The sequence below is a fragment of the Plectropomus leopardus genome, chromosome 12 (assembly GCF_026936395.1).
Source record: "Plectropomus leopardus strain MGB_pleo_1.0 chromosome 12, ASM2693639v1, whole genome shotgun sequence".
In the NCBI taxonomy this organism is placed as follows: domain Eukaryota; kingdom Metazoa; phylum Chordata; class Actinopteri; order Perciformes; family Serranidae; genus Plectropomus; species Plectropomus leopardus.
Window position 1 is genome coordinate 19,843,898 of NC_142187.1, and position 18,593 is coordinate 19,862,490.

Below are 18,593 nucleotides of genomic sequence, written 5' to 3' on the forward strand. Positions count from 1 at the left end.
TCAAAAAATAATTAAATCCAAACTTATCAGAAAAACACTTGAACAAATATCAGGGTAATAAAATCTAACGTAAGTGACAGAAACCATCTTTCGGACTAGTTTAGTTGATGTGTACTTTTGAGTTCTTAGTTTTGCCCAGCATGTCCCATATACTGCAGCCAGACATCAAGGGGCAATTGAGATATTTTTGCTTCACTTTTACTGAGCTGTAATATCACCTTTCTTCTGCAGTCTATAAATGCATACAGTGAATCTCTACGCAAGTTCAGCTGACCCCGATCTTTTACTCTGATCTGACCTGATGACGTCCCATCAGATTAGAGGAATTAATTAAATTTGCAATCTTTAAACTAGGGTAGTCAAATGATTATTTTTTTAAACTGAGATTAATTGCAGAAATCAAAATTGATTGCATTTTCTTGATCACGTCTTCAGTTCCATTATTTTGCATTTCAAAACAATTATCCATTTTGACAAAATTATGTAATTCTTACCAGATTGTCTTGATTAGGAATCAATTGAGAGGGAAAAAAACCCTGTATGGGATATAAAGTGGGTATGACATAAAGTGGGTATGTCCATAAAAGGGACTCTCATGGTTACCCACAGAACCTATTTTCATTCAGATATTTTGAAGTGAGAGTTCAAGGGACCGCTGTAAAGTGACTATGCTGTTTTTCTGGAGCCACAATTTGGCATACCTTTGGAGCATTATTCAGCCCACTGCTTAAAAGCTAGGCCAGTGGCATGGTTGGCACTAATAGATTCCTTAGGTCTTCTAGTTTCATATGATACCAGTATCACCACGGTAGCTTTAAAACTCAGCCCAGTACAGCCTCTTAAAGACAGGAATGTCGGCAAGCAATAAATGCAATATTAAAAAACAGAAACCGCATTATGTACAGACCTTAATCAAATAGCAATTAACACATTAATGCTGACACTTAAAACATATTTTTTGAATATATTTTGTGACAAATATTTCATCATATGCTGATCAAATTTAAAACTAGTGTTTAGCTAGCGATTAATTATGGTAAGATATTTCAGTATTTATAGACTATGTTGTTCCACCCCTTGTCAGTAGGGGGTGCTACAGCTCCCGCCTTCACGCACCCACGGCTGCAACCACATTCATGGTTGCAGAACCGCAGTGTAGCGCTACAGCTCCTTTTCCTAATGTTCTTAGGAAACCACCATCTCCCTGGGTGTCAGTCAGATTGCAGTCTATAGAAAATGACACATGAGCTGGCCACATGCTGTGCCTGCTTGGTGGGATAAAGGCACATGTCTAAAACCCCTTACACCTTAATGTGATTTGCCTTAGAGTGCAACAGGCTTTTACAGTGAACAGAGAATTATATTAGGATTATGGTGCCCAGGGATATGGGCTTCTTCGACCCTGTGAGGGAAACACTTGTCAGCTGTCAGTCATAAGAACATATTGTATCGATGGTGTCCATGGCTCTGACTCTGCTGTTTTAATCATTCATAAGAGGGGATTCTTTGACAAAAGCTGGAATGTCTTAAGTGCTCTGTCTGACAGAATAAAGCTTATCAAGGAATAAAAGGATTGCACACATTTGGAAGTACATGTTCGGGGCTTGATGTTTGATAAGCACTCTGAATAATGCAGGCACTATAAGTTGGCTTTGCCACCCATAACTTTCAGCCTGTCCCTGTCATAATTTACAAAATATCTATGCATTTATTCCTATGCTAAAACTTTCCAGCATTTTGTTTATTCCTAGTTTCAAAGCATATGTAAATACTATGTTGGTATCTTTCATCCAGCAGCACAGCAGTTCCACTTTATTTACAGCTAGCTCATCATACTGCAGTAAGGACAGGCCTTGGTCTGATGAAACTAATTGGGTTAAAGCAAAATGTAAGTGTATTTTCTCTTGCTGAGTTGACAAAACTGACTTGCAGCGCTGGAAATGTCAATAATTAAACACTGGCATGGCAAAATCTTCTTGGTTCACAGCTTGCATCTTCGCTCTATTTGATCTTCAAGGCTGGTGCGGTCTGGCATCGTCAGTCTTTAATGTGGGTTCAGGGTGGATTCCCAGGACTGAACCCCTCTCTCTAAAGTCTCTCCTTCTTCCCAGCTTACTCGGGCCTGGGCCTGGCAGGAGGCTGAGATCTGCCTTTTGCGTCAACCTTCTCTCTGAAGGTGCCCTCACATTGAACGAATTTCTCCTGCTGTGCAGAGACACCTCTGAGCTTTACTTACACACACACGTATAAACACAACCATGGAAAAAAGTGTTTGTTTTTGCCTGTGTGTGTTTTTTTTTTTACACATAATATATAAACATACAGATGATTTCAAATAGATTATTATCTAAAAAAATAACTCATAATATTGTTTACTATCAGTTAAAAAAATCAGTGTGAACCAGCGCTGATCATCTCTCATCAGATGCACAAATTGTTTTTCAAGGTCATCGCCAAGGTGAAGATGCTCTTGAATTGCTGTTGTGAGGTTTTGTTTAAGAATGTAGAATCTTCTGTCTGCACACCAAATTTAACCTCAGGGACTAAGAAAGAAACCTTGAACGTTGAACGATCCACAATAACTCAGGGAAGAGAAACTGGCATGTCTGTAGACTTTTAAGGCATGTTCACAACAGACGCAAAGTGAATACTCATGCAAGTTAATCAGCTGAAGTATTTTGCAACTAGCAAATATTCCACTTTAACACAGTTGTGCCAACTAACTGGGCCAGCTAACAATAACCTTAATGCTAACTTAGTTTGTTGTAAATTACAACTGATAGCTGGAAGTAAGTGTAATAATAATTTAATTTAGTCATTTGTTCTCTGAGCCAGCATAAACAAAGACAACAATCCTTTAATTTTTCTTTACACGGTCCACGGCATTGCATCACAGCTTCACTTCTTCTGTTTTTTACTTTTCACTTTTATTATTTTGCTGCAAGGCAATTCAACAAAGTAGCTAACACAAGTAACAAACACATTTTCTGAGCTCACCATGCAGTCCTATGGCTTCACTCACTTTTTCTCCCTTTTTATTCTCTGTCCAGAACTGACATTGAATCGTACAGCTCCAGGTGCCCACAGACAGAGACAATAAGTTTGTCTTCCGTTTCTGATTCTTGGTGACATTAGGCCAATCTCAGTGCTGATAAGCTCTCTGGACAAAGTGTCAAACACAGACATTTTAAGTTTTTCCATAGTATTTGCGGTGACTTTATATGTAATTGTGCCATGCTGAAGCTTTGTTTTGGTCCAAACATGCCGTTATTCTTGAAATGGATTGCAGTGGTTGCACTGGTCTTTGAACAAAGGGGATATTTAGTTTTGCTCGCTCAATGTACTTACAACCAAAATGAAGCAAAAAATCTAAATGTGTTGTAGGCTTGCATGCAGTCATATTCTTATATAAAACAAAAATGCAAGCATTAATTGAGAGCATGTGTGGGAGAGAAATGAGCAAAGTGGGAAAGTAAAAAGAGGGAGTGAAGCAGGTAGATATATGAGTCTCTGTGGTGCTCTGTCTAGCTCTGATTGGTGAGCTAGAAAAGGAATAGTGCTCCTCCGTCCATCCATCCGCAGGCGGTGCTTCTCCCCAACTTAATGAAACCATAATAGAGGATGACAGGAAGCAGGGTGGGAATGCGGCCTTCATTGATACACTGACTGGACCTGTAGATCACTGTTTGTGTGTGTGTGCTTGTGCGCAGCCATGTTGTATTCATGGGGAAGGAAAACATATTTAGAAAACAGGAAAGGCCGACGCATGCAGCTAGAAATGGTTAACTATCTCTGACCTGTGCCAACTGTGTAATCATGTGGAAAGTCATTACAAATGTGACTTCATTTGAAAACTGTACCACAGTAACAGGCTGTTAAATAAAATCAAAACTAATCAATAATTCCAGTGTGTTGCACCCAGCCAGATGTCTCATATGAAGATAATGCCTTTTGCCTTTAAATGATGGCTCATTTCTGTGAGGGAGTGGAGGGAGGGTGGGATTCGGATGAGGGATATGCTCCGTGCCTTTTCTCTGTTTCCCTGGTTTGCTTTTTTGAGGCTGTTAATCCCCTGGCAAACTCTGATGAGACTGCAACTCCCTGGGAGTGCTAACAGCACATCAATAATACATCCAGTCCAGCTGCATCCACTAAACACTCCACACACAAACACACACACACACACACACACACACACACACACACACACACACACACACACACACACACACACACACACCCATGCTCTGTATCTTTCTCAAACACACACATACATACAGCCTTTCCATTCTCCCCTCAACCATAGCTTGACTCCTCGCTGTCACTGTCATAAAAGCCTTGCATTATTTATTCATGGTGGACCCAAAATATGAGCTAAAATCGTCCAGAAAGGGGTGACACCTGAGGCATTTTCTAAAGGCTGCTGTATCATTGAAGAACAGACTGATTGCTTAGTCTGAAAGGAAGGTGACAAGTGTTGTTTAGGCTTCAGCTTTGCAACAAAGTGCCTCTGTGTTTACACTTTGATTGCATATTCAAGGCGATGCTTTCTGAGGTCCCGCTAAGTGCACATGCAGCCAAAGTGTTAACTGGAGCAAGAGTGATTTATTTCCTTCAATGCAATCTCAATTTATGCTCTACAAACTATTGATTCTTTTGGTGGATGATTTCGGGAGCTAGAGACAATGCTAGCAAAACATTTACCGAATCAACAATACTATGACAACTGATTTTGTTGCTGTAACGGGCACAGGCAAAGTTGAAATAATGCATATTGCTTGGGGTAGTTTGAGACACTGGGTGCTTCTTAACAAGCACTATCGCGCTATGCGTGCTTTGTGTGGCTTCTGCATACAATATTTTAACCTGTCCTTTGCCTTATTAAAATGTGCATTTGTGGCTGTTATATGACAGGGAGCAAAGCTGTGAATGCAAAATTATCTATTTGTTATTCCACTCTGCCAGGAGGTCAGGAAAAATTAAAAAACACACTCACAGAAGTGCAGTGGCAACCATCCAGAATAACTATCTAATTAATTTCAGTGCATACGGTGCGTGCATCTTTGGTCTATTTATGAAGGTTTATAATCTTTTGAGACCTTAGTCAAGGCCAAAGTGGAAATGGCTCATTTTACTCACATACATAAATGAAACCACATCCTGCCAGTCCCCATCTGGCCTGCTCCTGTGTTTGCAAAGGAAACCAAGGTTGAAAATAAAATACAAGGACATTACCTGAAAGATAGAAAAGCCATACACAGCCATATACCGTACCCAAAACAGCAATAAAGGGAAGCAGTAAAAGTAAAGAACATAATTATACACTAGCAAATATACTATGCAGCTTTAGCGACTGAATTTGAACAGTATCACCAATGAAAAGTCCACTTGCCTTTTCCCTTAGCTGTGCTGCTGTTAGCACTGTGGTCGCGATTTTAAATAGCTTGCTTTTGGTTTCGTGCTGCTACTACTAAGGGCCAGATCAAGCGGTATCTTCAGAGTGCTGAAAAATATAGCTGACACAGAGGTGCTGATAGTGTCCTTGGCTTCCAGTTAGATGCATCCCGTGCTCCTCCAGAGCTCCAGCCTCTCATCCAGATACGGTCAGTTCTAGCTCCAAATAATGAAGATTGTTTGCTGAAATGCCAAACTCAAGGCTTCAAAATGGCAACCCAAAAACCAGTGGGTGACATCATGGTAGCTAGGTCCATTATTTATACAGTTTATTGGCCAGATTTGTAAAAGTCTGTAGATTTATGACTTAAACTGTGTGTACAGGCAGAAATGTGCACGTACACTTCTAGTGTGTTTTTTAAGTGATAATTGAGCAGGATTATTTTTATTTCAGTCTATAGATTGTTTTGTCATAAAATCCTGCATTATATAACTTTAAAACCTTGTGACACTTTTCAAGGAGGGGCCCCTAAACTTCTGCCAGTAATCAGAGTTATTGTCTAAAAGGGAAACAAGAAGCTATTTTCTATAGAACGTATGGTGGAAATAATGAAATAATGTGTAATGCTTCTGATTGATGAGTTCCATCAGATCAGCCCGATGATTGATGGAGCTGTTAAAGTTTTTGCACTTAATGGAACCCTTTTAGTCCTAGATGCTCTGCTGGGTGATATGAATAACAACTAAAACTGTGAAGGAATTTAAACCTCAGTTTAGGTTAAATTAATTGAAATGTGTCCATGGTGTGAAATATTTCACTGCAGTTATTCTTCTTCTCTTTTTTTTTTAGATTTTTAAAAGACTCTAGACTCTTTTAGTTCACGGAGTGTGATTTATTACCTTTCACATTACCTACCTAAGGATATCACAGTATCAAAGATATTTTTTGAAAACCAGAAGGACCAGACAGTCAAGTATTCCTTCTGATATGTCAAATGTTTAATTTGGACATTTCAAAACACTAATACTGAACAAAAAATTGTGCACAGGCAAAATGAACTCCCATCTTCAATCAACATGATTACATCTTGTGGTAGCACATGTTAGAGAATGATTCTCTCTTCAGTAGTCCACTGCTTATCAACACCTCCTTCTGGTTTGCTCTGTTCTTTGTCTCGCCTTTCTACCCTTATTTTCCTCAGATAACAATTGAAAACAGATTGCTTTTTGGAGCTGGCCTAATTGAGATGACATGGCTCATCAACACCTAGGCCGAACCAGCCATGTCTCTTTGGTCTGAGTGGGAATAGGACTCAGAACAAATGAGAGAGAAAATCTTTACTAATTCTCTGGGCTTATTGCTTGTTAAGAGGGACAACCAGGTTTTATTGGTTCCTCTGTCCTAGATAGATCCTTCAAACACACACAATCCATCTAATGCTGGATGTTTGAAAACAGAAATATGGCTCTATTATATATAAGAAAACCAAAAAATACATTCATTTCTGATATACAATGATTTTGTGTTTTTGGATTACTGCCTCCTATTTTTTTCTTTCATTCTGTTTCATCGATCTGTCCATTTTCTACAGCACTTATCCTGGACAGGGTCACAGGAGGCTGGAGCCTATCCCAGCATGTGTTGGGTGAAAGGCTTGTGTCACCTGGCCTCCGACCTGAACGCCGCTCTATCACATAAATAACACGGACAGGCAAACACATTCACAGCCATGGGTAATTTAGAGATTCCAAATGCCTTGTACACAGAAAAGCTCCAGCCAGCCTCAAATTCAGGACCCTCTTTATGCTTATCACTGAACAACCATGACTCACTCCGGCTTCGTCCAAATTCCAAGAACATTTACCTCCTCATATTTATTGGCTATATGTTGGAACTAATGCTGCATGCCTAGTTGTTGATTCAGGGTAACTTTCTTAATGTTATGTCTTAACTTTTCACGTGTATAGTCACTGTCATAGATAATCGGAGGCTCTGTACCATCAGGTTATTGTATTTTTTTAAATTCTTTCTGCCAGTGATAGTCGTGACTGGAGGCATTATGCTTTGAGGTTTACTCTATGTCAGGGTGTCTGTCCGTCTCATTCTCATGAATGCAATATCTCAAGAACGCTCGAGAGAATTTCTCCAAAATTGGCACAAACGTCCACTTGTACTCAAGGTTGAACTAATTAAATTTTCATGGTCTAAGGTCACTGTGACCTTGTCCATTCTATTCTTGTAAAAACGGTGTTGCAAGAAGGCCTTGAGAGAATTTCTTCGAATTTGGCACAAACTCACATGGACTCAAGGATGAGCTAAATAGAATTTGGTGGTCAAAGGTCAAGATCACTGTGGCTTTACAAAACACACTTTTGTTCATAACTGAAGAATTCATACCTTTATTGTGACAAAATTTCACACAAATGTCTGATTGAATAAAATGATGAAGTTGTGATATTCTATATCTTAATAGGTCACCTTCACTGTGACATCATAATGTTCTGTAAAAACACTCTTATGGCCATTATGAAATGCTACCAGTCAGGAACAACATTTAGTTAGATACTGAATTGGTCAAACTAATCCTCGGTGCTCACTTTGCATCTGTGCAGATTGTATACATCTTATATGCTGCTGAGAAGAAGATGAGTGTGATGCATCCATGATTTTTTTCACAGACATGGGTTTAAACTGTAAGTGTAACTTTACGCAAGGCATAGAGCCCAGAGGCAGTAGCTCTAGTTCTTAAATGCCTTCATAGTGAACACAGATTCCAAAAAAGGCAAACATTCTTGATGAATTGCAGTAAATAGCAAAAACTATATGGAAACATCTGTTTCAAACACTCACACAACTCAGTAATTAAAACTGTGCTGATTGTATAGATCAATATATGCCAATTTAAAGCATCCTTATTTTATAATATGTAGCTTCTTGGCATTTGTGAAGCATTGTCAACTGTCATGGCCACATTTGATTGTGGACAGACATGTATGTAAACTGTAATTGAGACTTGACTTGTTCATGGAGGCGTACAACTGTGAGGCAGTATTGTAGTTTTTGGTTGTTCCATTTTTAGGTGCAAGCCTTTAGTAGAGCAGCCCCTAGCAAAAGTCAAACGGTGGTTTCTCTGCAGACTCAACTATCATTTTCCAAATAAATTACCAAAATTTGAGGGTGTTGAAAATCATTGTGGCTTTTGGCTGTAATTATCATAGTATCTTACCTGAGACTGGCATTTTTATGTATTAGGAATAGAACCTTACAAGAGCTCCATTTATGAGGAAGAAAACATCTCTGCGTGAGATGTATAGCCTTGGGGGAATACTGATGATAAAAGAGGGATGTGTGGTAGCTCAGAGAGAGGATGGTGAGATGCATATGACTCCTAGGTATTGCACACACTCACAGAGGTAATCAATATCTGCCCTATTGCTTTGACAGAGAGCGGGAGGAAGGTAGAGAGGAAGGAGGGAGAAAGGTAGAGGTGGAACCAGAGCCAAAGACAAAGAAAGAAGTCCTCTGGGATTGGTTTATGGAGGCACCTATGCTATTTTCCAGCTTTGCTTCAAACAGAACCCTTAAACACTCTCACAGAGTAACAGCAAAGGTTATTCAAAACCCAGTGGTACTTGGGTGCCGGGTCTGTTTTTAGTGTTTGGCCCAAAGGTTAGATAAGACAGATTTTTCAGTTTGGTGTCAGGAAAATAAAGGCACCACCAACACATTTATAAAACAGATTGACGAAACCCACTCTATAAAACAGTGAATAAAAAGCATTTAATTAAAATGACACCTCAGATAGACCCCCAATGAGAGCAAGTAATACAAAAGAAGAACAAAAAAATCTCAGAGGTAAATAGAAGAAACCGTGCAGTCAGAATTACCAGGTGAGTTATACAGAGCAAGCAGCAACTGCTTAGTCACCGTATTTGTCACCTGCCGGGTCATTATGATAAAAAGTGCCTAAAAAAATAACATCAAACTGTCTGACTGCTGTTTCAATTCATTTTGGAAGGGAGGCATTATGAGTTGAAATAGGAGACTGAAAACCACACCTGTCACTGAAGTAGTGAAAATGTACTGAGTGCTCTCTCTGCTTGTTTTACTGCAGTGCATACAGTAAATAATTGACTGCAATAAAAGCAAATAAAGTTACGTTCCTAGTCTGTGGGAGTACGGACACTCTTTTGGTTCTGTGAGGCTGAATGTAGGCACAGTTATGTTTTAGGCTAAATGCTAATTTGGCATGTTAAAATGTTCTGTAATGTTACTGACATGCTGCCGTAATTAATCATGTCCATCCTGGTTTTGTTAGGTTGCTAATATTTGCTAATAAACGGTGACAGTTCTACCGACAGTTCTATTATTTTTTTTAAATTACCTCTTGAATATCTATTTTGTATTGCTGCAAAACCATCAGCAAATTCAAACATCTGTATTTATTAAGTTTCTCACCAAAATCTGCATTTTACAAGGACACAATCCAGTGAACATTGTAATTAACTTTTACCTAATACTTATTTTTACTTATCAGAGCTTTAACACATCACAGTGGAATTCAATGTAACCTCTCCAAGCTGTTGGTTAAGGCAAACAGCGACATTTTAAAAACAGATTTGTTGATTTTTTTCATTTACTTTCTCTCTACATGCACTCCTCTGACATCCACCTGACACCAATATAACTTTGATGTTATGCAGCAAAGATCACATCACATATTGTTTAGATTGTGATGACTCACTTGAACTTTTTTTGGCGGGGAGTAATTTAACACTCTCTTGGAGGGGTTGCCATTGCTGGCCCTCTGTATCACCTGTGGAACGCTCAGCAAAGGCTAATAAGCACAAAACACAAAAAAATACTGAGGCTGATGATAACGTCATTAAGAGGTATTTGATCATACACCAAAGTATTTGGACAAATAAAAGGTTTAACCTCATGTGGCACTAGAAAAAAAAATCTGAGGAAATAATTTGGATTCATCCTCAGTGGAGTATGAATATCTGAACACAATGTCATGGCAATTACTCAAACAAACTGTAATAGTGGACAATGCAATACCTAGTATCGTACCAAGTATTCCTGTTGTAAACTCTTTATGAGATGCCTTATGTAAATAAAGAAAACAATTTTGTTGTTTTCCATTATGTTACTGCGTTTCTTCAGTATTTGGTGAATTGGTAGTTTTCAGACTCACGCTGACATTTCAAGACAGCCCTTTTTAAAAAATTATTAATCTGCAGAAAACACTGTAGAGGAGTCACACCTCATTCAATAACTATGTAGACTGGGTAGCAGTCAAGAGTTAATGACGCAGTAGGACAGTGGAGCGGCTCCTCTCTTCTGCGGATGCTGCCGTCTCCTGCCCAACTTCAAAGCCTGCTTTGAAGTCCCTAGGTGGAGATCTCTCCGTTCTCAGGGAGATATCTATCCTCTCTTCGCTCTCTTTTGTTAGCTAATGCACACCGATGAAAACGGGGTTGAGGCTGAGAGAATGCCAAGGGAAGATCAAAGCACGAGGGGCAGAGGAGCCATGCAGTTAACTGCTTTGCCAGTCTTTGACTGAATGGATAATAGAAGAGGTGCTCTCTTATTCTGTTGGCATCTAAGATAAGAATGAAAAGCACCATGTGGAATTAAAGCACACTTTAACCAGCAATACACATTATATATCAGAATAAAATCAGATAAATAGGACATTCATGTCTGTAATGTCTGATACCGATGCTGACATTTTGACACAGTGGCCGCAGTTGGTAAGGCAAGTCACACAATAAGCTCAGGCCCGATGATTACATCTTTCCGACAAAAGAGGAGGAACAAGCTGTTGAATTATTTATGGAATTACTAGGAGTGTCGGCATAAACGTGTTAACCGCGATGCAATTAAGGTCCAAACGTATTCTTTGTTAATTGCTTTAATTTCCGCCCAACATTCCTGTCTTTAAGAGGCTGTACAGGGTTTCAAGCGACTGATGATAATGGTATCATATATAAATGGAAGACCTAAGGGATCCAGCATTATGTCATACATGCTTCAGTAAGAGGACTAAATAATGCTCCAAAGTTAAGCTAGATTTTGGTGATGGAAAAACGGCATGGCCGCTTCACATGGGTCCTTTGACCTCTGACCTCAAGATATCTGAGTGGGTTCTATGGATACCCATGAGCCTCCCCTTTACAGACATGCCCACTTTATGCATGTCCAATGCATTTTTTTTCTGTCATTTGATTCCTAATCAAGACAGTCTGGTATGAATTGCTTCATCTTGTCAATTGGACTTTTTTTGTAATGCAAAGTAATGAAATTGAGAACATGTGATTAAAAAGTGTGAGTGATCAAAATTAACTGTTGAAATTATGCAATTAATAACAATTTAAAAAATTAATCATTTAACAGCCTTATCAAGAACATATGCTTAGAGTCAGAAAAACTCTTAAAATGTAAACACTGATAAAGAGCATCATCAGTGTTGCATTTTTTGGGTGTTAATTTTTACTTCAGCCAGAGAGGGGGTCTACAGATGCTTTCGAAGCAACAGGCATGGGATGTAACATATTTAATTATTAGGTCAGTTACTATGAAGGTGTTGCTATTACGTAGTATTATTAGCGATGGTAAGGGCTGATCTAGGTTCGATCTAGCTTTCTTAAAATTGAGTTAAAGTTAATAGACACCCCTTAATGTTTCATTGCTTTAGTGTTTTGTTTTTTTCCACATTTTGTGTTAGGATCTGAATATGAATAAAACAATTAAGAGGTACATAGGTTTTCAAAGATAGTACATATGCCAACTTTTTGATGCTGAAAATCTCCAGATTTCACTCCAGCCAGAGCCAACATTATTTTTCCAAGCTCACAAAAGTTAAAAAGCAATAAGAAAGAGGTGTTACAGCAGAATGTGTTGCAGACAATGTTTTTGTAAAAACGTGGGCAGTGATTTTTCTTTTTTATGTTGGTCTGGACTGACCGTCTGATTTGTCAGAGCCTGTGGTGGCTTTGGATACAGCGGTTACTTCAGCCTCAGGCTAGAGACTATTTCAAAGTAGACAGCAGGATGATTGGCAGGTGTTAGAGGGTGAACCGGACCAACTGAGGAGGAGGAGGGCAGGAATAAGAAGACGCTATAAAAACAAAGGAAAATGCAGCTGTTTCTAAACATACATCACACCTGTATAGGACCTTCAATCCATTTAAATTAATGCGGAAGCATGTTGATTTCTCTCCAACCATTGCTGGGTTGAATAATGCAGCTGCACCTTTGTTTAACAATTTTAGATTAGACATTGCATTTAACAAATAAACATCATTATCAATAGGTTGCTAATAAGTTAGCAATTTAGCTTCATGCATCAGGTTTATTAAAGTGTCCCAGTGATGAACAGACACATTCATATGGGCGAAGCAAATAAAGTTGAGTTTATGCAACAAATAAACGAGTAGTGCCAAGCCAATATGAATCCACCCTACATGAGCTCCCGAAGCATCAAAAGAAAATATTGCTCAATTTAAATTTAATGACTGCTTCCGCTCAACCCGGCACTGGCAACTGGGCACTGTGCCCATGCTCTAATAACAATAATGCACTGCTTTATGAAATGTCCTTCACACAAAAGTGTATGTGTGAGTGTGTGCCTAGCTGAGCACAGCACATTAATAACTTAGGTCCTAACTAAGAGGTTGAGTGCCTGTGAAATGTAGGAGCAAAGTGCAAAAAGTATAAAGCACCATTTTAATCTTTTTTTGGAGTATGATGGATACATGTGTGAAAACAGATTTGGGCAAAGCCTGCGTTCAGGCTAAATGCTTTGGTGTGTGATGACCAAGCTCAGTGGACTATTCAAAGTAACAGAAAAATAAGTTAATTGCAGACATACAGAATATTTGTACATGCAGAAATGGTCGTATAAGCAATTTTAGTTATAACTGACTTTGTGGGGCAGCATAAAATAGCACCGCTGCAAACTGAAGCACTGATGAATGCTTGTGTGGTCCATGCAAATTGCTGTTATCTGCAAGTTAAGTGTCTTGGTATCTTTTAACTGAATTTCAAATGTAAGCCTTGTGGCCCAAGAGGACTCATTTTGTGCAATTTGTAGCACTGAAAATCATTCACAGCATCCATGAAAGAATGATACTTCTTGTGTTTTTGGGTGCATCTGTGTTGGGGTCCTGTTTAGTCAGCTGCACAGTGTGGGATAACAGTGTGGAAATGTATTTGAGAGAGTATAGCAGAGGCAGGATTGGAAAAAAGACCCAGCTACTTGAATGACATATCAAAACACTCCCAAAGCATGATCTCACATAAGTAGACTTTTTGAAGGTAGAGGTGTCCTCCGGCATCAAATTATTCTCTTTTTCTCTCCATCCTTCATTCAGCTCTTAAGTGTATTATAATGAGTAGCAATCAAGGATAGGTACTTGTGTTTTGCTCAGTGAGGGGTTAGGGCAAGAAATGGGCACTATACACCTACACACTAAAAAAAATGGTGCTTTAAAGCCTTTATAAGATAAATAATTGTACATCAGGCTGATACAGGGGGGATGTAAATTATATTGTGCTGAGCAGCAGTTAACTGGCTGCCTAGCATTTTGTAAAGCTTTGGTGCACTTTCACAGTAATCCAGCTGTATGAGCTACTATAACCACAGGGGGTGCTACTGCATAATTTAAGTGTATAGCCAGTGGTAAGTTGCTACAAAAAAAGCTCCTGACCTCTGCTGCTATAATCCTTAGATAAACTTTTCTAAGATATTGTGTGTGGATATGATGATAAATACGCAATGACGAATCGCCTTGGGACTGTTTAACCGTAGAAGAGCAAATGTTGATCCCCAGAGAGACATTATAGTGCTTTGTGTGAGGAAGTCATTGGTGCTGTTAGTGATATTTCCACTCTGCACACACACACACACACACACACACACACACACACACACACACTTAAACTCAGAGAAGTTCATGGGCTACTTGTCTTAGTTGTTGATTCTAAAAGTGAACTTAAGATTTGGAATTGGAGACCTGCCCCCCGCCATTTATACCAAAAAGCCTCCTCTGATGGCACAGAGAGGTAAATGGGTTTGACCTGCTCACCATGGATCTGGCCCCTCACAAAAACTCACGCACACACACAGACCGTGTTCCCATGGCTTCTCAGAGACCCACCTCATCTGTGTGCCCTCCGTCTGAATCCCTCTCCACCTCCCTCTGACTTCTCATCTTATTTTTTTCTTTTTTAGTCCTAACTGCACCCCTGTCCTCACTCTCTTCTCTTTTCACACACTCATGAATTTCTCCTCTCTGCTAAATCCCTCTCCGCCTGCGCCGCTCTCGTATCTGACGTCTCAGCCTGCATTCTCCATTTGCTCCTCTCTTCATCTGAGCTGCACGATTCATTGTCTGCCCTTAAGAATGAATGCTGACAAAGAGGCAAATGTAGATGAGAGGATGCTGAGGATGTGTTTCTGTATTGAAGGAAGGGTACGGGAGGTGGGCGTTGTGAACTGAGATCTAGAGGGCCAGCTGCCAACACATTAATCCCTTTCTGTGCTTGAGCAACAGAGCGTTTGGCAAATCGGTCACCATACACACAGCAGAGTTGTGCATGTGTGTGTGTGTGTGTGTGTTAGTGCTCATGCCCTTGTATGTGCGTGTATAGTGTAAGAAGACTGAGTGCTGAGCCTAGCTCAACACTGGTCTCTGCGTCTCTGGTGGTGGTTGGTGGCTTACCCCCTTTCAGATGGATAGAGGCAGAGCAGTGAAAGCAGAAAATTAATCCAGCATAGCAAAGCAGCAGAGGCACAGGAAACAAATTGTATTAGCTCAACACCACAGCAGACCCTCTCAACATCGTTTAACGCTCCGTAGAGCATCCAGCCCCTGCTCTTCAGCCAATTACTCAAATATTCTTCACGTGTAAATAAGGTCTTACATTGTAAAGCGTGTGAATGTATTTTTGGGTTGGATATTTGTGGTCAAGGTGATTTGACCATTGAAGTGAAGACTATAGTGTGAAGACGCAAAGTGCTCACATGAGGCAGGGAGAAATTTGAACAAGATTTATTTGAGATAACAAAACCAGTAGGTAAAATTCTTCCAAGATTATGTCTTGTCTGGTCCACTATTAATTTGATGTCCTATGCATATATATTCTCAGATATTACAAGTTATTACACAGTGTAACACTGCATAACAAGGTCAAAAACTTATTGCAATCCAAACCTATGCAGACTTCACGTTGCCTTCAAGCTTCACATTTAACAGCCTCATGGCACTATACCTGTTGCAAAAAACCAACACCTGTACTCGAACCCAGGCTATTTGAATTATATAGAAAGTGTTGTAAAACCATAGACTATATAAATAATAGCTTCTGTGAGCCTTGACTTGCATTTCAACTGTCGTCATGGTTTATTTGGTGCCAGAAGTGAGCACTTTTATTGCGTGGCCCTCGATCATGTATGCTGGCTCCCCAAAATGGCACTCATACCCCGTTTCCTCCGACATGGAACTGGTTCTGTTCTGGTTCTCGCACCTAATTTTGAACCATTTAGAGCACTTGCCCAAGGACAAATTGGTTAAGAACCCAAAAGTTGGTTCTGATCTGGAATCAGAATGTAGCAGGTGACGACATCGATGAGCGGGTCATATTCTACAGATTGTGAAGAGAGGATGGAGCAAGCAACAATGGAGAAGTCAAGTAAGCAATCATCAGACAAAAAAAGAGTGTGTAGTGGGCTCATTAATAGTTGAACAATTTTTGCTAAGATATTTAAAACAAAACCAGAGTTCGCAAGTAATCAGTGTCATCTGCCTCTACCGTTTATTTCCATTGTGCATTGTGCAACACCCTCTGTTGATTGCACATCCTTGATTACAATAGTTGCATTCAAAACTGTTGGCAAAGCAGGCTGATTCATTAGATAGCACCAAAGTTCCAAAAATCCTAGACTGAAACAGTTCAAGAACCAGATTTAATTTGGGGGAAAAGAGGTGTCAGTTTAAGAGTTTTGTTTCACAATGGTCTAAAATGGGAAGTTTAGCTGTTAAGTTTCTAGGTTTATTAAATGAATGATTACGGCCCTGACTCATTGTTTCTAAAAGTTCACTTGTTCTCTGTGGGTGGTGAAATGTAAATGTTTGATGAACCTTTTGACCACCGTCTGCTAACAGGCGCTGCAGTTTGAGCCATGGGGTTTTACCCAAAGTGAAAAGTTTAAAAACATATCCATCAAAATATTGTTTGGCCATTCACCTCACAGTGGTAGGGCATCAAATAAAGCTTGCGAGTGCTGAGAATTTCTTATTAAGTTATTTTTCTCAGAGCCCTCAAGCTCAGCGTGGGGTAATCCTGCAACATAATACCTGTTTTGGACAGTTGGAATTAGAAGTCCTCTTTTGTTTTCCCCACTGAGGAGTTAAGAAAAAAGAAAAACAATTGCATTAAGAGGCACATTTGTTGCTGATTATGAAAGTGACGTTTTAACAGGTGCTGACTTCAATATTATTTGATGAAACAAAGCATTACACACTAATTTGGGCTCATAAATCATTAAAAGCGAGCAAATGGCAATTAGTTAATGTTGATAAATGTTTAATGAACGTATCAATAAATGATCATTAGTATAGAGTACTCCTTGGAGGACAAAAATAATGGAATTCTAGGAATTGCCAACAAGGTATGAGTTGCTTATGTTCAAGTTTGGTGTGTTTCTCTGGTGTGTTCATGTTAAGCATTTATCATACCTTAAACTTCTCCTACAGTATGTGACCACTAGTGTGTTAAGCAGATAGACAGATTGATAGAGTCAGATCTAATCCTCACATTGTGCATTGTGCTGGCTTTACTGGTGTGGTAAAATGTGTGTGGAAGATGAAACATCATCTCTATCTGTTACACCCACCTGATTTCCCCGGTACTGCCAAGTCAGTGAAAATTGTACTTGGAACAGTGATGTGTACTATTGCATGCACACACCTGTTTAACAGAGAGCTCTTCCTATTTCTTTCTCTTTTTTATTGTCAGCTTTGGTTGTTACAACATGTACAATATGATATTTTTAGTCCTAAACTGCCGCTGATAGTAGAAAATGTAGACTCTTAGGTGTCATTAGGTGTTTTCACAAGGCCACAGTTAAAGTACTAAATTGCAATGACTCACATGGCTGCTTTCCATGTGAGGACTCAGGCTTTTTATTGTAGATTTTTTTGGGTCTCTGCCACTGAAGGATAGATGTGCATATAGCATTGTTTAAGGGAGACAGAATTTACATATAAATTGGGAAGCGGAGGTAAGTGAGAAGGGTAGAAATGCAGACGGGGGGGCACTGACAATACAAGGTTGTTGTGCTGTGAGTGAGGCAGGCATTTGTGGTTTCAACGCATGTTGCAGAAATGTTTTTGTGGCTCAAATCTCCACAATGCAGCTGCTGGGCCTCCTGGCTCCCCCTTAGAGTCACTTTATGCTTCTCCAGGGAGACAAAGAGAATGAATTACATGGAGGATAACAGCAGACCTGTTGATAAATTATAACACCAGATCCATGGAGATCAACCAGGTTGCTTTGTAACGAAATCACTGGCCAGCAAAATTAAAAATAGACAGATTTATCAGCACCAATAGGATGTTTCACAAACTATCGATATCGGTGAAATTTGGCTCTGATTGCTGTGGATGGCTGTGCAGCCTCCACCAATCCCGCAGGAATGCACAACGCCAAATGGTTGTATTTGTCTATGCTGCGGTCATGTCTGCTGTCAGTTAACCATTCATTTGCTTGTTTTCTGTCTGTTTAGAAAAATACATTAGTTCTGCGTAGTTACAATTTGGTGCATGTCTACAAATGATGATAGTCCTGCCATTGTGATGTGAAAGGAAAAAACGCAGTGATTTTCCTTATATTTTTCCTGTGATATGCCTGTGTTACATGGAGCAAAAAGGAGCTCGATTCGTGGATAGAGCTTTGCTCACATTCATTATTTTGCAGCTCACCACCATAAAAACATTTGCCACCACAAATAGCTTTTTGAGCTGGACTGGTCATTAGGAGTTACTGATTGCGTCACACTCTCTGACAGCAGAGTGTACACTGGGCACTGACGGAGCAGCAGACCATTAGGGCACATTGAAAGGGGAAACTTAGCTGTTTATTCTGTCGGGTGTAAAAGTTTGCTTTCACTTGCAAACAAGTGCTCCTC

At 39.6% G+C, this 18,593-nt stretch overlaps 1 long non-coding RNA gene across 1 annotated transcript in view; it reads left to right on the forward strand.

Annotated features, from left to right (window-relative positions):
• LOC148188092 (uncharacterized) overlaps window positions 1-18,593 on the forward strand; it is a 197,247-nt gene that overhangs the window by 151,554 nt on the left and 27,100 nt on the right. The window lies entirely within an intron of this gene.